Source organism: Sminthopsis crassicaudata, chromosome 4 (genome assembly GCF_048593235.1).
Source record: "Sminthopsis crassicaudata isolate SCR6 chromosome 4, ASM4859323v1, whole genome shotgun sequence".
Taxonomy (NCBI): Eukaryota; Metazoa; Chordata; class Mammalia; order Dasyuromorphia; family Dasyuridae; genus Sminthopsis; species Sminthopsis crassicaudata.
The window spans coordinates 413,095,266-413,118,665 of NC_133620.1; the positions used below are offsets into that span (position 1 = coordinate 413,095,266).

Sequence of the window (23,400 nt, forward strand, 5' to 3'; positions counted from 1 at the left end):
AGATGACTGGAGAGAACCCTGGACGAAATAGAAAATTTGGCTTTTTTAAGGTAAGGTCTTCAACCAGTCTCAAAATGACTGAAGCCATACCCATTCAGTGATTCAGTTTAGGTAGTAATTGAGACAAAGAACCTCTTTTTACCTAGTTCAAAAAATCTAAATCTAAATGAATGAATCTAAATAAAAACCAATCTGATTCTGATTGTAATTGGCCATCAATAGGTCCTAGGTCAAGTTCCAGTTGGTTACTGTTTGGATCCTGATTGACTCAGATTGAATGTAAATAGCAATCACTCCTCTCCCAGATTCAAGAAGAGGAAAACCAAGCAACAAACAAAAAGTTGTCTCTCTTCTCAATCACAGTCCAATGGAGGAGACAACATTCAAATTATAATATAAAAACGAGATCTTCACAGGTTAAATCGGGGATGATTTCAGAGTCAAAGAGCTAAGATTATGGAGAAAGGGAGATAGGCTAATTTCAGAATTTGGGATTCAATAAACTTGAAAGAAGTCATGGAGAGGCAGCTAGGTGGTGCACTGGGTAGAGTATGAACCTTAGAGTTCAGAGGACCTGAGTTCAAAAATGGCTTCAAATACTTGACACCTACAGCTGTGTGATCCTAGGCCAGTCACTTGAACCTGATTGCCTCAAACCAAACAAATCAAAGAAGCCAGGTAATTCCAAAGGCATAGAAAAAGAGAGAAGTTTCCAAGTGTAGAGTGAAAAAATGTGTCATGTTTGAGAAAGAGCAAGGAGGTCAGTGTTACTGGATCTGACCATCTAGTTCATGGATGGGAGCAAGATGCAAGAAGAGTAAAAAGGTAGGAAGGAATCAGGTTATAAAGAAAGAAGAATGATTATTCTTCTGGCTTTTAACTTTGAGAAAAGAGATGGATGACTCCATATTTTCTTCAGGAATAGATCCTGGGAGGAAAAGAAATATTCTAGGAAGAAATCAATACGTCTTCTTAAAAAGCTATTAGGCAAAGAAGGATCTCTCCTCTCTCAAATTCTTGCCAACTTCATGGCTTACTCAGTCATGGATCACTAATACCCAATCTCCAATCATTAGGATAGTTTATTACAAATGGATTTGAACCTCAGGTTATATTTCTATGGTTATACTGATAACCTTTTTACTGTCCACATAATAGATTTGATCATCTGCATCTTGTATTATAACTTGTAATTATAAATTACTGTATTATAAGATTTACTTGCTTTGGTTTGTTAGTTTCATCTTCTTACCAGATGGTTGTGGGTAGTATTATTTTGCACATGTGTCACATGTATCCCTAGAATAATTCTGAGGATAAAATAGGCTTGCTAGGGGGTCTCACCTTATCAAGAAATGAGTCTGTTGGAGCCATCTCATGGAGTGTGTACAGATGCTCCCCTAAAAGCTTTCAAAGAATCTTGGATTAGATGGGACTTCACACTGAAAGGCATGGCACTTTCAATTGATGAGGCAATCTCCTTATTGGGCACTGAGCAGGAAGAGCTACTGATTTATTGGCCCTTTAAAAAGGAGAAATCCATCTAGCTTTGTCTCCTCCTTCAACTCTACAGATGGCATCATGTAACTCAGGGTTTTACTGAGAGAGATATGAAAGACATGAGTCTTTCCACCCAGGAAGCTTTCTCAATCTTCCCATATGGCAGATAGTGCTGGAAGTATTTCTCGCAGATTTTCCCTAGAAAGGCAAATAAAGGAAATGCTAGAGTTGGAGGGGTGTGTGTGTGTGTGTGTGTGTGTGTGTGTGTGTGTGTGTGTGTGTGAAAGAGAAAGAAACAAGAGAGAGAGAAAAAGAGGAGAGAGGAGATTGAGAGAAAGAAAAAGAGGGATTGAGAGAAAGAGAGAGAGGATGATTGTTTAACCAAAGGCAAGAAAAAACATTTAGTAATCTCATATTGCAGCATTTGAGATAAATATTTTCAAAAGATTTAACCGGCATGGAAATAATCTGAGTCCTAATGCTCCAAAATCCATTTTGAAGAAAGGCTAAAGACTTTATAAAGTAAAGTAAATCAACATATATTTTGATATTTAGTGACTTCAATGCAAAGTTGGGAATAAGTTGAGGTGGTGAGGATTATTGAAAAGTAATAAGTAATTAATGGGAGAGACCATAATGGAAATTCATACCTATAGATATAGGTTATTTTCTCCAAGAATAGAAATGGAAGGTGAAAGAAATGATAAAGCATTGAATAATATAAAAAGTGAAATCAAATATTTATTAATTAATAGGAAATGTCACTTTGTTGAGGTGGGAATGATTTCTAAATCATTTAGTCAAAACACTGACTTGTTAGAAGAAAGATAAAAATAGAAACAAAACTAGAAGGAATAAAATGGGGATAATGCATTGTGAACAATTAAAATCCCAGCCTGATTTATTATATATAGCATACATGTTATTGGTGATAAAAAATAGAATATAAAAGAAAGGACATAAACAAGGACAACAATTATTCCATGTGGGGGTAATAATTTTCTCCAAAAACAAAAGAGACTAAAAAGATGTATGCTGGCCTCCAGTAGGAATTAACCCACTAAATCCCCTAGAAGTTCCTCTACTTAATACAGCTATTCTCTTGGCCTCTGGGGTCTCTATCACATGAGCCCACCACAGCCTAATAGAAGGAAACCGAAAACAAATAATCCAAGCCCTATCAATTACTATTGCCCCTCAGTCAATAAACATTTGACTTATTTTCCCAGCAGAGAGACTTAGTAGTCAAAGGCAAGAAGAGCTTAGAGAATAAATTCAAAATAGCTAACTTTTATAAGACATTTTAAATGTCTTATTTTGTCTTTATAACAAATGTGAAGGGAATAGATGCTATTATTATACTCATTTTATAGATGATGAAAGTGAGATAAAGTTTAAGTGACTTTTCCAGTCACACAAATAGTATGTGTCTGAGAATGAATTTGAATATAGGTCTCCTTGGTTCCAGGTCAAGCACCATATCCACCAAATCAACTCGCAATTTTTTATGGAGTCTGATAAAAAATTATGAACAATATTGCTAAATAAAAATAAACAAAAACATGGGAAAATAAATCAATTGTTAGAAAGTTTGGCTAAGTGATTCAGTGACAATAATAGCTAATATTTATATAGCCCTTTAAAATTTGCAAAGCACCATATATATTATCAAATTTGGTTTGCAAAACTCTACAAAGTAGGTGATATTCTTATCCATTCTTTAACAAATGAAGAGACAGATTGAGAGAGTACATTAAAGTCTCTCTTCTGACAAGGTATCTCCCAGGAATGGATCAAAATTATTCAAAATTCCTTGAATGGGATATAACAAGAGAGAAGACTGATTTATGAACTTTAGATCTTTAATATTAGATGAGGCATAACACTTCAATAAGGAAGATGTAAAGTAAGTCCAGATTGAAGAGGGATTACTTGTCTATGATAAGTTTCTTTAGATGCTATTTGTGATGAACATTCTGTTGTTTGCAGCAAGCCCTAACACACTGAACTCTGGAATGAGATTAATCCAACCCAACACTCAGTCAAAAAGCATAAAATGATTAATATTTATATACATAAATACATGTATGCACACACATATAATATGTGTATCTGTATCTATCTATCCATCATATATCTATATTTTCTAATGGACAAGTGCTATGGGCTACACTACTATATCAAAATCTAGAAAAAGAGATATACATATATTTACACATAGATATATGTGTGTGTGTACATACATATAAATATATACATATTCAAAGAATTTGGAAGTTTCATTTATATTTTAAAAAGAGAGAGAGAATGGATGAATCAAGTCCCTATTAAAAGTTAGGAATGATTGGTGTAATTGCTATAGGTTGTACTATTAGGTCAAAATCTGAAAAAGAGACACATTTGTATATATGTGTATATGCATATATATATGCACACATATACATATGCATATTCAAAGAATTTGTAAATACCATGTACATTTTGAAAACAGAGAGCAAATGGATGAATCAATCACATATCAAAAATTAGGAATATTTGCTTGAATTTCTTCAGAAAACTTCAAAGGTTTTTTTTTTATGATGCCAGCCTTCACTCAAAAGTAAAAGCCCATTTTATAATGACCAATATTTTATTGATATTGGTGGATGAGGATAAATTATGGAACATCATAATTTCTGAAGAAATAAAAATGAGTATCATTTAGAGAGCAGTATAGGGGGTGCATGATGGGTGTGTGTAGGCTGCAACGCATACTAAAGCACTATGAAGAAGAACTGGATGTTCTAAATTATGTCATTGAAAACATGAGAAAAACAACAGTTGAATTGGACAGAAGAAACTAGTTTCACTTTTGTTCACATTCATTCTCTAAAAGTATAATAGAAACAAACCTATAGATGAAAGTGCCTCTTAATAAATATATTTGGCTATATAATTTTTATTCTGTTATTCTTATTAACACACAGTGGTTTTTCTGATTTTCTAGTGAAACTTGTTCTAACTTTTGAGGGTCAGTACAGAAAAACAACTATTTTGTGTTCATAAGTATGATTAGCAATTCTGTAAGACTTCTCTTTTAATATTATAACTACCATCAATTCTATTCAATTCAATATGTTTACTACAAAATACCTAATTGCAAGGTTCCAGATATATAAAAACAAGTTAGTCCTTCCTCACCCCAATACTATATACATACATATAAATGTATATAATTTTTTTGGTTGAAGATGTGGTAATATGCCTAATACATTGGGTAGAAGTTGAGAGTGGACTGTCTATCTACCCAGGTTACTTATACCTTCAGAATCTAATACTTAATGTGCAACAAGAAAATGGTATTTACACACACATATTGTATCTGGGTTATATTGTAACACATGTAAAATGTATGGGATTGCCTGTCATCGTGGGAGGGTGTGGAGGGAGGGGGGGATAATTTGGAAAAATGAATACAAGGGATAATATTATTTTAAAAAAGTACTCATGCATATATACTGTGGGAAAAAAATTCTAAATAAAATAAAAATAAAAAATAAATAAATAAATAAATAAAGAAGTTGGGAGTGGAATCAGGAGTTACAATCTAGTAACTTGATGATTATGTGATTTTGGGCAAATCACTTAACCTCTCAGTCTCAATTTTTTTCATCTATACAATGGGACAATAATGGTAACTATTTTCCTAGGGCTACTGTGATGATAGAATGAAATGATATTTGTAAAGTATTTTGAAAATCTTAAAAAAATCATACAGTTAATTGTTTTTATTGTTGTTGCTATTATTTTATCATTAATCTAGGGCTTTTGTATATATACATAAGTGTTAAGAAAGCAAGGATATTATTATATCATAGAAAAATCCAGATTTTCCTCCAGTAATAGCAATATGAATAAATAGAAGATCCTTAATTTCACTGGAGTAAGTTTTCTTTCCACAGAAACAGGTCATAACCCTGCCTTGTCTTATTAGGTAGCCTGTGGTGAATCGTTTAAAAAAATTAATCACTTGATGGACAATTTTCTTGTAACAAGATTCTCTGAATTTAGTTAGGCTAGTGCTCAGATAGCAGACACGCAATTTGACTGCATTTCTATTCAAAGTACATACAACTTTATGGGACCTCCATAATCACTAGCATCCAATCATTTGAGAAAGCACCTCCATTCCAGGATGAAGCATCACAATAGAACTTTAGTGGAGAAATGGAGGTGTATATAGAGCAGATAATACTAACAAAAGTCAAGAAATGAAAATAAAATTTCTAGAGAGACATTAGGAATGTAGAATTATTAACTTACCAACTTTAGTCTCCCCTCTTTGAAGATTGCTCTTTTACCTTTCATTAAAATGAAAAGTAAATGTGTAAAAAATGCAAGGTTAGACTTCATTCTTTTAGTCAATATTTAACAAACTCCTATTATCTGAAAATAACAATTAACAATCAAAACAATAAACTTCATCAATTTTCACCAAGATTATTTTCCCATGGCCAAAAAGATTTCAACTAAAGGGGAAACATCTTTACAGCCAGTCCTTCTTATAAAGGTCTCGTTTTTAAATATATATAAATAACAGTGTCAAATTTATAAGAATACAAGTCATTCCCCAACTAATAAATGGTTATAGGATATGAATAGAAAATTTTCAGATTGATGGAATTAAAGCCATCAATATCATATGGAAAAATGCTCTAAATCACAATTGATTAGAGAAATGCAAATTAAAACAACTCAGAAGTATCACCTCACATCTCTCAGGTTGTCTAAAATGATAGGAAAAGATAATGACTACTATTGGAGGGGATGTGGGAAAACTGGGACGCTAATTCATTGTTGGTGGAGTTGTGAAATGATCCAACCATTCTGGAGAGTAATCTGGACTATACCCAAAAAGCTATAAACCTGTGCATACCTTTTAACCCAGCAGTGTCACTACTGGGGCTGTATCCCAAAGAAAACATAAAGGAAGGGAAAAGGATTTTTGTGGTAACAGAGTATTAGAAAATGAGTAGATGCCCATCAAATGGGGAAAGGATGAATAAGTTGTGGTATATGAAGGTAATGGAATATTATTGTTCTATAAAAAATGATGAACAAGCTAATTTTAGAAAGGCCTGGAATGATTTACATGAACTGATGCTAAGCGAAACAGGCAGATCCAGGAATATATTGTACACAAGAACAGCAAGAATGTACAATGATTAATTAGGAAAAACTTGGTTCTTCTCAGTGGTTCAGTGATCCAAAGTATTCCCAATAGACTTTGGACAGAAAATGTCATCAGCATCCAGAAAAAGATCTAAGGATACTGAATGTAAATCAACACATGCTATGTTCACTTATTTTTCTGTTTTTCTTTTCTCTCCCATGGCTTTTCCTTTTTGTTCTGATTTTTTTCTCCCAAAATGATTCATAAAACAATGTGTATTAAAATAAATTAATTAATTAAAAAAAAAAAAGATTTCAACCAAAGAATTAAAAGTGCATTTAAGGGGAACATAGTAGATGAAAATTATTTCAGTAGCCAACTTAAGTAGTGAATAAGCATGATGTCAACTCAGAATTTTCTTATAATCTATTTAGATATTGAGAAGTTATTGTACTCTGACAAGGGGAACATTGTATTAAATTAATTTGTAATAGATTTGTAATAGATAACTTAGTTAGAATGTAGGCTTACCAATGAGTACATTGTCAAAGATATCCAACTTAGGCATTTTTCATATCCAAAAGGGGAAAATATATCTTAAAATAATCCATCTTTTCAACAAAATAAATCTGTATGCAAAGTCTAAATAAAATTTCCAACTTAAATGAAAGAAATGTTCTTATTTTAAAAGCATGTTAGGAAACAGTACTAAATATAACATTCAAAGGACATTTAAGAATGAAACTGAATGGTGAACAATACAGCAACAAATGGAAAAGATCTGTGAAGATTTATGTAACAAAATATTTTCCCCATTAATGATAGTGGAATACAATTAGAACTAGCAATAAAAAAATTGGAGAAAGGAAGAGAGCTGGGCTAAAACAAGTAAATACATTGATGTCTGTGCTGGAAGCATCACATTTTTGCAGTTATTGTAAGATTACTTATGAAGATTATATGAAAGAAGGAAAGATATTAAAGATTTAGAAAAATTCAAGAACTTTATTATTACTAAATTTTCATCTGTACAAAATCTTTAGAATTATCTATCTATATTCAAAGCATTTTAATAAAATCTAGCTAATGGGAATAAACAGGTTTTGCAAATAACATTCCCTAGCTTAAAAACATCTGTACAGTGAAATATGATGGCATCATGGATAGAGTGCCAGGATTGGAGTCAGGAAGACTTGAGTTCAAATTCTGATTTAGACATTGACTATTTGTGTAGCCATGGGCAATTCTCTCCCATGGCTTTTCCTTTTTGTTCTGATTTTTTTCAGTGGTTCAGTGATCCAAAGTATTCCCAATAGACTTTGGACAGAAAATGTCATCAGCATCCAGAAAAAGATCTAAGGATACTGAATGTAAATCAACACAAGCTATGTTCACTTCTTTTTCTGTTTTTCTTTTCTCTCCCATGGCTTTTCCTTTTTGTTCTGATTTTTTTCTTAATCTATTTGTCTCAGCTTCCTCATCTATAAAATGGGCTGGAGAAGGAAATAGCAAACCATTGTAGTATCTTTGCCAAGAAAAATTCAAATGGGATTATGAAGAATCAGACATGACTGAAAAATGACTTTTAAAACTGATTGAAGGATGTAGAGATCATAATACCATAATTATATTCTATTTTTTTAGAAACTGAATTTCTAGAACAAAATGCCTATTTCCATGGAATCTGAAAATCATATAAAATTTCTTAAAAACTTAACAAAAGAAATAATTTTGTTGGCCCTAGGATAATTAATAAAACCAAGGTATAAAATTTAGTTTAGTTACCAAGTGGTTTTTTTTCCACTATTGTAAAGAAATCTCAACATATTATCCAAATGAAAAAAAAAAGTATTTTCTATAGATTATAGGATCACAAGGAAATCAGAGGACATAATGAGCTCCTACAGATATCTATTTTTGTTAATAACATTGTTCTAATTGTATCAATCCTCCATGTAAAGTCTTCCAAATGAGATACTTAATCACTCAAAAAAAATGATTTATAACTGAAAGAAATGTGAATATACTTATTCTTAGATTTATATTCCACTGCTAGATAGTGTGTTTATCTACTTCATCAGGATATATGTCTTAGACACTGTAAACAGAAAATAAACTGAACTCAGAATTGAAAAGGAGGAAGATGCTAAGTGAAATGAACAGAATCATGAGATCATTGTAGAAGGCAGCAAGATTCCATGACGATCAATTCTGATGAATGTGAATCTTTCCAGCAATGAGATGATTCAGACCAGTTCCGATGGTCTTGTGATGAAGAAAACCATGTTTACCAAGAGAGACTGTAGAAACTGAGTGTGGATCACAACATAATATTCTCACTCTTTTTTGTTGTTGCTCATTTGCATTTTGTTTTTTTACTTATTTTCTTTCCTTTTGGATCTGATCTTTCTTGTGCAGCAAGAGAATTGTTCAAATATGTTTACATATGTTGGATTTAACATATATTTTAACATGTATAAAATATATTGGATTACTTGCCATCTAGGGAAGGGAGGTGGGAGGATCAATGTTGAAAAATTATCTGCACATATGTTTTGAAAATAAAAAGCTTTAATTAAAAAAAAAAAAGAAAAGGAGGAAAAAGAGGACTGGATCATTTTTGGAAACATCCCAATGCTTCTAATAACCCAAAGTTTAATGAAACAAAGGTATCTTTAACAAATAATTCTTCTGTCCCACGCATTGTATGATAGTGAGTTAGGCAAAAATATGTCTCTGAAAAATTAAAATTATGATTTACCAAAAAGATATTAGAAAGGCATGTGGGGCCATTGAATTAAAGATTTAGAGCTAGAAAGACTCTCAGAGGCTAGTGAGACCTATCTCCTCGTTTTTTAGGTGACTGGATCACAGAGCTAGTAATTGTATTTGAACTTAGTCTTCTCAATCCAAATTCTACTTGATGTTGGGCACAGATAGACTAAAGCATCAATATCAACAAAAAACTGAAGCAGAAAAGTAGGATGAAGAATAACATTAGAGTGATGAAAAATAATAAAAGGTGGTTATCATGCATTGACAGGTATGACCACTATAGAGCCCACAAGCTCTATTGGTATCAACACTATTTTAAGAGATTCACAAGAAGATTCCTAACATTTTGCTTGTGTTTTCTATGGAGTATTTGTGAAAGCATATGGGTCAGAATCACATAGGAAGAGACAGTTTACCCCCACCAGAGAGAGTATAAACAATCATGAGATCTCTGATTCATCAATGAAGTATCCAAATATTTTTGGAAAATGTGTTGTTGTTTTTTTTAATTTTCCATAATCATGCACTTAGGACTCAAAATCTGCCCTGATGAGTAAAACAGACTTGTCTTATCTCAAATGACCTGTCCTTGCCTCAAGCACTTTTTTTCTTTTAAGTTATAAGGTAAAAATATACAAATATACTACATAAGATAATTTGTTACCGAACATCCTTTATCAAAGTATTTTTATTAAACATATCCATATATTTCTTTTATTACTGGAGTTTTTATCTATTTTTGTTCAATCATCTAGTTATTTCAAAGAACCAACATTCATCTCCCCAATGAAATTCACCAAGAATTTATACTGCTATGTCTAAGGCAGGAAGATTATGTTAGAGATGCAAAACTCACACAAAAAAGAAATCTCATCTTAGAATATCTTAAAGAATATGTTTCAGAAAAATCACAAAGCAGTAGAGTTTAATAATCTGACAAGAACTAGAAACAGAGGATCAAGTGAGATATGAGAACAGGGAAGTGATCACCAAGTCACAGCAATATATCTTTACCAGACGTTATCATCCACATTACCTTATTTCTCAATATTTTTCATTGATTCCCTACTGTTTTCTGAAAGAAATTTAAATCAATCTTCAACCTCTAGGCTTTCCATCAGATATTTTTTTCTTGCCTGATTTTTTTTTATTTCCCTTAACTATTTTATTTCATTTTACATATAATTTGAATGCACTTAATTCCTTTTATTATCTTTCTCCTGTTGTCTTTGTCACCTGGTGAGCATATTTATGTTTATAATACTCCTGTGTGACATGTTCTTATCTGGTAAAATATTTCCTTTTCACACCGCAAATAAGAACTTTGATGTATCTCATAGTTTTATATTTATATTCACACATGAATACATGTATACACACATATAAATATACTCATATTGTTGTTTATATCTGATTCTTCATACCCCCATTTGGGCTATGTTGGCAAAGATTTGAACACAGGGAAATGAACACAGGTTACATACTGTCCATTGTGCCATCTAGCTGTTTGTGTGTGTGCACATGAATGTACATATATGTATAAATATACATATATATATATATATATCCATACATATAAACATACACACAGAGGGATCATAGATTTATTTGGAGCTAGAATGGACCTCTGAGGTCATCTAGTCAAACTCCCTTCTTTACAGATGAGTAAATGAAGGTATTAAAACATTCAGAAATTAAGTGACTTAATCAAGTCCACATAAGATATGAATATAAGTCATTATGACTCCAGGTCCACTTCCCTATCCATTAGATAATGTTTTCTCTTTCTAATGACATTAAAAATGATTTAGTGGAAACAATTATTAAGAAGAAAACTTATCTGCAAATCTAAATATTAATGTCATTGTCTATCAACTTAATAAAGAATTAGAATTTTCCAAATCCCTTATCCATGTGCTTAATTTCAAAGAACTAAGAAAGCTATACCAAGGATTTCTACTATTACTGTCTAATATTAATTTCTACTACTAATGTATACTATTTTTGTCTGATTCTCCATAACCGCATTTGGATTATCTTGGCAAAGATTTGAACCCCAGAGAAATTATAAGTTGAATGGTAATAATCACAATAATGATAATTCCCTCTTTTTAAAAAGTAATGAATTGGTCACCAGAAGAACTAAACTGAAATATTGCTGTTTCTACTTGTTACTATGTGACTCTAGATAATTCAATTAATTTTCCTGAATCTGTTTTCTAACAGATTTGGAAATTTATAATTTCCAAAATCAGTAGGTTGGACTAAATGATCTCTAATGTCTCTTTTAGTGTGAAATCCTATGATCTTCCCCATATCCTTATATATCTATAGTACTTTGCAGTTTCCAAAATGCTTCCTCATATATTAACCCATTTGAATCTTACTCCAAGGCAGGCTAGATAAGAAAACAGAGAATCTATGATGTTAAATGATTTATCCAAAATTATATGACCAAAAGTAGTGCAGTTAGCACTAACATCAAGTGCATTTCTCCTTCTATTTTTCACATATATAATGTATCATGACTGTCATCAAAAGAGATAATTTTCTCTTATTCATTTACTCTAATCCATTCCTTTCTCTAATTCCCTATTTATGTAGAAGCAAGACCATCCTCCTGAACCCTCAGGCTAGCAACCTAGTTGTCATGCTCAATTACTCAGTATCACTCATCTCCCATATCCAATCTGTTGCCATTGTCTGTCAATTTTACCTTGAAAACATCTCTGGAATATTCCCTCTCTTCTCTCCTTGGATGCCATCACTACCCTGGTGCAATTCCTCATCACCTTACTTTTGGACTATGAGAATAACCTGTTAATAGGTCCGCCTTCCTCAAGTATCTCCATACTATAATCCATACTCCAAATCACCAAAATGATTTTTTCCTAAAATAGAGGCCCAATTTTATCACCCCTTCTCAATTCAATTCATTCCAATATTTCCCAGTTATCTCCAGGGTCAAATATAAAAATATTTTCTTTGCTAACTCTACCAAACCACCCCCATATCCTCCTTTTCCTTACTTCCCACCACATGCTCTTTAATCCAGTGACAATTGGCCTTACTGTAACATAAAACACTATCTTTTAACTTCAGGCATTTTCTCAGACTTTCCCCCCTTCCTGGAATTCCTCTTCAGCTTCATCTAGTGGCTACCCTTGTTTCCTTTAAGTCTCAAACAAAATCCAAATTGCTTCAGGATACTTTTTGTAATTCTTCTTAATTTCAATATTTCCCTTTTAAATTATTTCCTATTTATTCTTTTCATACCTTTTTTATACCTATTTACTCCTCCCACTCCCAATAATAAATTTCAATCTCTTGAGAGTAGGAATTATCTTTTGCTTATTTTTTTTAAATCTCTAGCACTTATCATAATGCCTGGCACATAGTGGACACTTGATAAATATTGTTGACTAAGTGATCTATGATCAACATAGGATCATTTCATAACTTTTTCTTTTTCTTTCTTTCTTTCTTTCTTTCTTCCTTCTTTCCTTCCTTCCTTCCTTCCTTCCTTCCTTCCTTCCTTCCTTCCTTCCTTCCTTCCTTCCTTCGTTCCTCCCTTCCTCCCTTCCTCCCTTCCTCCCTTCCTCCCTTCCTCCCTTCCTCCCTTCCTCCCTTCCTTCCTTCCTTCCTTCCTTCCTTCCTTCCTTCCTTCCTTCCTTCCTTCCTTCCTTCCTTCCTTCCTTCCTTCCTTCCTTCCTTTCTTTCTTTCTTTCTTTCTTTCTTTCTTTCTTTCTTTCTTTCTTTCTTTCTTTCTTTCTTTCTTTCTTTCTTTCCTTTCTTTTTTTGACTGAGGTAATTGGGTTTAAGTGACTTGACCAGGGTCCCACAGCTAGAAAGTGTTAAGAGTCTGAGGTCAAATTTGAACTTAGATGCTCCTGACTTCAGGACTGGTGCTCTATCCATTGCACCACCTAGCATTTCATAACTTTTAAAGAATAGTAGGTGATCCATAAAAAGGCATATGCTATAGCTCTGATTCTCCCAAAACTATAATTTTAGTAAAATTACTTAATTAGCTTCATATTTTTAATCCATTAAAATGAAACAGTTGAAATAGATGACCTTTAACATTTATAGCTATAAAATTTTGTATTAAGTTACTTAGTGGATGTTTTTTGGATGAACAATAAGATATTTTATTACTTCAAAATAAAGGTTATATGTACAGCCTTAAGAAAAGTCACTAATGTACAGACAAATACACACAGGATGAGGCATTTCCAAGACTCCCTTTAAGGATCAAATTCCTCTCTATTTACTCCATGCACTTATAGAATGGAATTTTTAGTCTTTTTTGGTTGACTTTAAAAAGGATGTTGCAACTGAGACTACATTCAAAAGTCCACTCAGTCTGCCAATTGTTTTTGTTTTGTTCGATTCCCACAGATGATAAATCCCCCCAAAAGTGCATGTGATTGGTTATGAATGATTACAAGGGCACTAAGTAAGAGAACATAACTCTACTGGCATGAATGGGAGGCAGCATTTTTCAGTGGAAAGAACACAGTATTTAGCCGGAAGATCTGGGCTGGGCACAAATGCCTTCTCTGTTTACTATCTACTTGACTTTTGGTAAGTCACTTGTGCTCTCTAAGTCTGTTTTCCCATTAGGAAAAATTAGGGGTTTGGGCTAAATGATCTTTGAGGTCCCTTGCAGCTTTTCTATGATAATATGCTAAGACAGAATTCCTGACATATCTTTAGATATGGGACCTCAATGGATATTTAATCTAAATCCTTTATTTTATAAATAAGGAAAATAAATCCTAGGAAGTTTAAATGACTTTCCCAAATTCAAATAAGTATCATATGTTAGAAATGGGATTTGAACGGAAGATATCTGACTTCAGAGCTCTTATTCTTTCTTTTACTATCTCTGAAAGAAATCTGAGTGAATGTGATTATGACAGAGACATCATTTTCCTATCTACTTATACATCTATTTATTGATCTGTCTACCCATGACAATATAATACTTGACAAATATGCTTTATAATTATAATTTAATTATTTATAGTGATAATTTCATTTGAGATAGCACTGTGAGCTAGATACTACAAAGATTATTTTCTCAGTTTTGCAGATGAGAAAATGGAGTCTTAGCGAAGTTAAATGGATTGCTAGTAATTACAGAAGTAGGTTAAATGTAGACGATCTACTTTCTTCCAAGTCCAACACTATCCATTATGACATATTTCTTGTATGTGTATATGCTTGAGATAAAATATGAATGTGCACCTCATCACATAGCCCCTCCCCTAAACCTGTCAACCAACCTAGGGGATGTCTGTGTTGGTTGATAGTACATACATCTTCTGAGAATTTGCCTAAATAGATTTATGATCAATATATGAAATAGGTACATTTTACAACCTATGGATGCCTTGTAGTAACTTCAGAAAAGTAGGTAGGAGATGGAAAGGAAGGCTAGAAGAAGTCATGTTAAATGAAAAGAATGCACTAGTTTTTCCAGACTCCTCACTATACTATATATATACTATATATACTATACCTATACTATACTGTATATACTATACAGAGGTTCTCAAACTAGGGCCAAATGCAGCCTGCTGAGGATGTTTATATGGCCTGCCGAGTTATGGCAAATGGGCTGAGAGGTGAAGACAGAGTGTGAGGTTTTGTTTTTACTATAGTCCAGCCCTCCAACAGTCTGAGGGACAGTGAATTGGCCCCCTATTTTAAAAGTTTGAGGACCACTGCTACATTATAGTATATATGTATATATATATATATATATATATATATATATATATATATATATATGAAACTATAGGTAGATAATGATGAATTGAGCAAGAAAATTTTCATGAAATAATATAATTTAGAATCAAAAGCAAGATTATAGATCTAGGATTAGAAGATTAATTATCTAGTCACTCAACAAGCATTTATTAAGTACTTACTATGTGCCAAGTATCTAAGAAGTCATCTATTCCAACTCCCTCATTTTACAAGGAAGGAAACTGAGGTCCATTGACTTTCACAGAAGTGATTTGTATGCAAGGCAAGATATGAATTCAAATCATTTGAGTCTAGAGCCAGCTCATTTTAACCCTTCAACGCCTTTGTTTTAGAAATGAAGGAACATAATCCCAGAGAATTGTGATATGATTGGTCTCAAATAAATTATTAATAGTAGCAGAGTCAGATTTGAACAGAAGTAACAGGATCACAAGAATTAGAGCTAGGAAAAAACTTGGATATTTTTAAGGTGAGTAAACATAGAAATTAAATGACTATCTCATAGGTGAAAAGTAGCAGAACTTGGATTCAGCTGTGCTCTTATTCCCAATTCATTGTACTTTCCATTACATCATGCTGTCTTGCCAGTACTCTAATCAAGAATATTATATATTTATATATTATTTCACATTCACAAAATAAATTTCCACTTTAATCAGGATAGATTCAAAAGAACAAACAAAATAAGAGATGAAGAAGATGACAATTTCTTTGACTTTCTAATTAAAACTTTTTTCCATTCTATGGCTCAATATAATTGGGTGACATGAACATATAAATAAACCTGGGTTCACACAGATTCTCATTCATGAATAGAAACTTTGAAATCTGGATTTGAAAATCTCATTGGAGATAAAAGTTCTGTATTTTTCATTATTCTTCATGTATCTACCCATACTTTCTGACAATAGGTCTGCATTAGAACATGCTCTCATGATTTTAACCTAAGATATTTACAGATTAAATTCAACTTTTGCTATTAAGAAATGGGAGTCAGAGGTTGATCAGTGTTTTTAATAAGTATCTTAGAAGAGAAGCAAGAAGGATTTTCTCCTCAGACTCAATAGTCCTATATTTACTTCATTGGTCTCTAGTACCTTCCAAGTCCTCCCCCTAATAAAATTGATAGTTGTAGGACTGTTTTGGCCACCTCAACATTTAAGGCATTATTGATGGAGATTTTCTGCCTAAATTCTAACTGATATGTAGTTTCTCTTTGGGATAGGATAAATTTATTATGGTATACTGGATTATATGAAAGATAAAGAAGATCTATGTGAAATGATTGTGAAGGTGATAAGAAATGGATTCTAAATTACTAATAAAACAACTCATAACTCCAGTAAAAGAATAGGATTGAAATGAAATTCATAGATCATCACCCTTTCTATGTTTCTAACAAAAGCCAGTAGAAAATTATAAAAAATCAATTTAAAATAATGACAAAAATAAATGGACAGCTAGATGGGACAGTGGATAGAGCACTGGACTTGGAATCAGAAAAATTATCTTTATGACTTCAAATCTAACCTCTTATTGCTTAGTGACTCTGAAAAAGATCAAAACCCTATCTACCTCAGTTTCCTCATCTATAAAATAAACTGGAGAAGGAAATGGCAAACCACTCTAATGTTTTTGCCAAGAAAACATAAAATGAGATCATGAAGAATCAGATATAACAGAAGGAACTCAACAATTATAAGACAAACAAATACACAAAATATCAGGGAGTCAAACACTTAGGACATATATGTATATAACACCAAAAAAATTCTTTATAGAAATAAAACACTCTTTGTAGAAATAAGAGAAGACAAAAACTGGAGGGATAATAACTGCCCATGGTTGAGTTGTACTAATTAAAAATCACTATGCTGTTATATAAAATTAATTATATATTTATGGCCACACCATTCCAAATATCAATGATTTATTTCAAAGAACCAGACAAAATAATAACATATTTTATCTAGAAATACTAAAATCTAGGAACCTTAATGGAAACTTTTTTTTAAATGAAGAAGGGTTAGAATTAATATACTCAAACCATAACATAAATTAATAGTTAGAAAAACTATTTAAAAATTTAAAAAAATTAAAGAAATAATAGGTAAACAAGACCCAGAAACCAACATAATAAATTACAGCTAAAGAAGCTCAGTAAACCCGCTACAATATTCAGAACTCCTTGTTTAGCAAAAACATCAGGAAAAAAAAAAGTGGAAGCGGTCTGGAAGAAATTTATTTTAACACAACAAGCTATATCATATACCAAATTAAGCCAAATAGATACATGACTGAAATATAAGAAGATTGTGGATCAATATTATAAAGATGGAAAGGACATCAGTAACCATATAGTTCAAGACCTTCAATTCATATTTGAGGAAGCTAAAGTCCAGAGAGAATAAGCAATTTACCCAGAGTCTCACAGGTTGTCATCTGAATCAATAACCTGGTTCTTTCCATTATACCACACTGTTTCATAGAGACAGTGAGAAAAGGAGAAGATAGTTATTTCTGCAACTTTGACTAAAGGAAAATATTTCATGATTAATCAAGGGAGTAAGGGTAATTAAAGAAGACCACATGTACAATTTCAAATAGATGAAATTGAAAAGCTTTTGCACACATAAAACCACAAAGGTTGGAGAAGATATATAGTAAGTTAGAGAAAAAAACTGTTTCAAACATAATAGTAAGACTTTATATAATGCTTTAAAACTTATAGAGTGCTATAAATATGATATCTCATTGGTTATATATAATAACCCTGTGAAGTAGATGCCATTATTATCCCATTTTATATATGAAGGCTGAGAGAGATTAAGTGGCTATCCAGCATTAGCAAGTATCTGAGGCAAGAACTGAAGTCCAAGTATTTGTACCCATTGTACTACCAAAAATTATGATAAAGATGTGATAGCTAAGATACATAGGGAACTGATACAAGTCCATAATCAAGGATCACTTCCCATACATGGTGATAGTTTTCAAAAGTAGAAATATAAACTATCAACAACCTATTAATGGATGCTTCAATGTACTTACATATTCATTTGTGTAAAATTCTTTATCAAGATTATCTATATGCACATTGAATATATCTTAGATGAGGTTATTATTAGCAAATAGGCAAGCTTGTATAGAAATTTCCAAAATGGTTTACATCTTGTCACATAATTCACTGAAAGCTGCAGAGAATACGCAATTCCCCCTGTATTTATTGTTTTAATTATTGTTTATAAAGAAGCATTTGATTTTGAAGAGCAAAATCTGATCTTAAAGGTCCTATTCCTCTAAGATGTCTCCAATCCACAGAACAGTTACTCAACTACTTTGTGGCTAATAATGTTAGCTAAGGTATAAAACAGGAGTGAATAGTGGATAGTGGATAGAGCATCAGACCTAAAGTAAGACCTGAGTTCAAATGCAGCCACAAATATATTAGCTGTGTGATCTTGGGTAAGTCAATGAATTCTGTTTGTCTCAGTTTCCCCATCTATAAAATGAATTGGAGAAGAAAATGACAAACCATTCCACTGTTTGCCAAGAAAATCCCAAATGGGGACATAACTGAAATGACTCAATGATAAAAAAAAAATAGGTCATTTGCTTACCCACCCCATGAAGGAGACTAGAGCAGAATCCACTTTGAAAAGGAATTACCTTTCATCAGTGAGGTCATCCTAATGCTCCTATGTACAGGTGGCGTTATGTTGGTTGCATTAAAACAGAGCATTGCTGAATCCCCTAGAACTCAACTCAACTCAAAAGGTCAGCATAAATGTCAACCCAGGAATATTTGAGTGGATGAAGAATGCTGAGTGTTCAGTTAATGTTCAGTTCAGTAGCATTAGAAGGACAAAAAAAGAAGATCTGAAAAAAAATGTTCTCTCTCTTCTTTGCAAAGACAGGGAATACTGTTTGGAAAACTGATCTTCTTCTTCTTCTTCTTCTTCTGCTTCTTCTTCTTCTCTTCTTCTTCCTCTTCTTCCTCTTCTTCTTCTTCTTCCTCTTCTTCTCTTCTTCTCTCTTTTCCTTCTCCTGGCTTAATGACTAAATGAAGAATAGATTTGGAAATAGATAGAATACAAAAAATGCATCAGTCAATGTGAGATGTTTTTTTACAATAGTTCACATAATTTAATTTCAAAGTAGCTGTAAGATCATCAGTATGAGTGTTTCCTTCAATAATGCAAACACAACTCAATTGTCTTCACACTATGTGTTTCTTGTTCATGTTATCACAAAATTTCTCCAAAGAAAATCTAACCAACTCATTGGAAGATTTTTTCCAGGTCTTTTAACATTAAGCAGCTTTCACGTCATCCATTTGACTGTCGATCTCTTAGTACAAAAACAATTTCCTCTTTTTCTTCTGGTCTTAAATCAATTTCATGTTCTCTTTCACCAGTCTTCCCATACTCAGAGATGTGTTGGTAAATTTAAAAATCAGCTCTATAAAATAAAAATGTACATGATATATATACTTTCAAGTTTAATTTTTATTATTATTTTATTTTTTACTTTATTAAGTCTAGAAATTGACAAAACAATTAGTCAAACCTGGATTTGTAGTGTTTGACAATTCCAGGATGTAAATGCTCATAATGAAAATGTAACAATTCTTTCTCTTGAAATTCTGCAAGCTGGCTCCATCAACATCTCTGCTTGCATTCCATTCATCATTAGTAATACACCCAAGTTTACTTATATCCAATGCACATCTTTACATTGTCCTTTGGATTCTTCAAACTTGTGGTATGGCAAGATTTATAACTATATGTAACCATTAAAATACTAATGTGAGAAAATTGATTTTTAATTCAGTATAGAGCTTAGGATCATTGAAAGTCTCGCACAGTTTCTAAAAAGCAATTTAGGCCATTCTTTTTTCTTCTTCTTCACTTCTGGGATCATGCATTAATTTATTAACAGTGTTCATCTGAGATTCAGATACTAATGGACCAACTCAATGATTCAGCTGTACTATATTATTCAGGACAATAGGCATTGTTTATACACATTTTCCTTTGTAGGTTAATAACGTCATCCTCTTTAAACTGATTGGAAGCCTCATTCAGGAAATTCTGTAGTATTCTAGTACTTCATATAACTAGCACAGTGTCATCCACAGACATGAACTTCTTGTGTATTTGAAATAGGATGAAGAGAAATTCATTGCATCAAATACAAAGAAGTATCTTTTCTTTTTGAAAATGTGCTAGATGTCCTATAGGACTAAATATTCCTGTCAAGAATGCATCTCCCTGTTTTATGCTTTATTTGACATTGATAATCAGAGGTTCAGTAAATATTTATATGACACCTTATAATTGATAAATTGTTTCTTTCACCACAATATTCTGTTTGGACATTACTAATTCCATTTTAAAGATGAGAAAACTGAAGTTCAGAGAAATTAATTGTAGTTGTTAGTTGTTCAGTTGTAAATAACTCTTTAAGACTATGTATGGGGTTTTCTTGGCAAATATACTGGAGTATTTTGCAATTTCATTCTCTACTGGGTGAAGGCAAACAGTAGCAAAGTAACTTGCCTAGAGTCATCCAGTTCATGAGTGTCTGAGGCTGGTTTTGAATTCAGGTCTTCTTTCCTCCAAGGCCAGTGTTCTATCTACTGAGAAACCTAGCTAACTCAAAACAAATTAACATTCATTTGCTAATAGTCACATGGCTAAAAAGCAGCAGAAACAAGATCTAAACCCAGAACTTCTTATTCTAAGTTCATAGTTTCCTTCATCTCATGATGCTTATCCATATATCAAGTTGGTTAAAAAAAAAGAAGAAGACATCTGATAACCATGAGCTCCCTCCATAACAAAACTAAATTTCCATATTTCTTTCTTACTAAATTGTCAGGACAGGCATTTTGTAATAAATAAAAATAGCTAAATAATAAATAAAATAGACAGATAAAATAAAAAATGACTACATTAAAATCCTGCTTCTGACTTTCAAGTAGCATTGTAGTTATGAGCAAATCATTTAACCTCCATGATTTTTCATTTCCTCATTTGGAAAGTGAATATAATAGTACTATTAGTTTTCAGTTTATAGAACTGTTGTGAGGCCCAAGTGAAAAAGTGAATGTAAAGGGATTTTTAAGCTTTCTAAGTCCTGTGTAAATATTAGTTGTTATTAAGTAATGTTCTGAATGAATAACTTGCTCTGTATTGACGTAGTCTTGTAATTCAATAGTTTTATTTGGATCTGGGAATTCTTTTTTTTAATGTATCGGAAACATATAGAACCAAATCACTTTGAGGGGATGACACCCTGAATTCTCACAGCAATGTGTTTTTGTTCCAAATGAACTTGACCTTTGAATTGCCCCTTGCTCTGAAAACCTTATATCAAATATTAATGAAATTAATTTTCTTAGCCATATAAGCCACTAAAACCATCTTCCCACATCAACAACAGCAAAAGCATCAAAACAACAAAACTAGAAATATCCAAGGAATTTTTAGGTTCTATTTACAGAGAGAAAGTCATCGTGCAAAAAATAAAATAAAATAAAACTTAGCCAGATGCATGGTTGGGCATTTACATGACTAATTTGGCAAGTGGCAAAATATTTGGATAATTTTAGCCAGGAAAAAAAGCAGCCAAGTGCCATAATAGAGCTACTAATTATTAATTTAACTTAAACATATTTTTTCCCAATTTTAAAGTTAACTATTGCAAAACAAAGACTGTTTCAACTTTGATTGCAGATTAAGGCAGAATGATTTATTTTTCCAATTTCAAATACATGACATGAATTTTAAAAGTAACACCTATTTTTCATTTAATCTTATAATTTGATATTCTTCCCAAACTTCCAGTTTATTAATAATATGTGCATTAATTTTGAAAAGCAGAGTTTTAGATTTATTAAGGGCCTTACAGATTCCATTAACTTGACTGATTTTACAGGTGAGGAAACTGAGACCCAGAAGTTTAATGATTTTGTCTGAGGTCATGAAGAAAATGATGCGCGGGTGCTACAATAACATTTGAATCTCATGTCTCATAGGTCATTATCATTTTCACTCCAACTCCATTTGTCTCTATGTTCCAGAACTTCAGTGGGATTATTTTTCATTCAATGAAAAAAAGTGCTGATATTTAAAATGGTTATTATTTTAATACAATTGTCCTAGTAATATTTTTTTATTTTTAAAACAAATTCTACTTTTAAAATTACCAAATAATTTATTCTTACCCTGGAAATATTTTAGCAGTTGGATAAAAGTGGGGAAAATGCAAAAAGAAAAACAAACACACAAACCCAAAAACATTATGTACTTAAGAGCCTGGAATAGTTCCAATGCAAGTTGATTTGTTCTTTACTAAGTAAGTATATAATTATGCAATAGTGTGCCTCTACTAAAATACTATTCAGATGCTTTATCATGGTACTGAGGTGATTTGAGATTCTCAAAAGCCATACTATGAAAGAACAATCCCTGTTAGGTTTTTACTGACCTAGTTTCAAGGGTTCTGTATCAACCATCAGTAACCCAGGTTAGCTAAGGGCAAGAGGATCCACTATCCAAAGGCTGATGACCAGGTGATCAATTTTCTCTTGGCTGTATCAATTCATAAACACATAAATTGATACACAAAAACACAAAACAGAGCAAATCCACAAAAACACAAAACAGAGCAAATCCACAAAAACACAAAACAGAGAGAATCCACAAAAACAGAGAGAATTATAATTTTCATAGATGGAGGTAAAATGTATACTGAATTAAGGATGGGCTTTTTAAAGTACTGAAAGTTAAAAAAAAAAACGTGAAGTACTCTAAAATCTGAACATGCATTTCATGAATTTTTCAAAATATGATTATAGTCAAACAGTGCATAGATGCCCACTATATATTCATTTCCTTTTTACTATGACTATGGGCAACAAAATTTATAACACTAACATTCTAGAGATGTTGTGCACAGCCTAGAAGTTCCATGGATGCTCATATGTCAATCTCATTGCTGATTGTATGGAAGCTTTGACCTTTTCTGTAAGGGGCCTTTAAATGGGTGCCACAGCGCATCGGGAGATTGAGTGGCCCGGAAGTAATTTCTGTGGATATTAGGACTGCCCTTGGGCGGGATCCTGGCCATATTGAGATAGCTTCGTAATGGGTGACTCTCTTGCTGATTGGCTGTGTGTGTGACCTCAC

At 32.3% G+C, this 23,400-nt stretch overlaps 1 long non-coding RNA gene across 9 annotated transcripts in view; it reads right to left on the reverse strand.

The window, feature by feature from the left end:
- The window catches only part of LOC141539678 (uncharacterized), a 177,573-nt gene that overhangs the window by 114,137 nt on the left and 40,036 nt on the right, over positions 1-23,400 (reverse strand). The gene's annotated exons all lie outside the window — the stretch shown is intronic.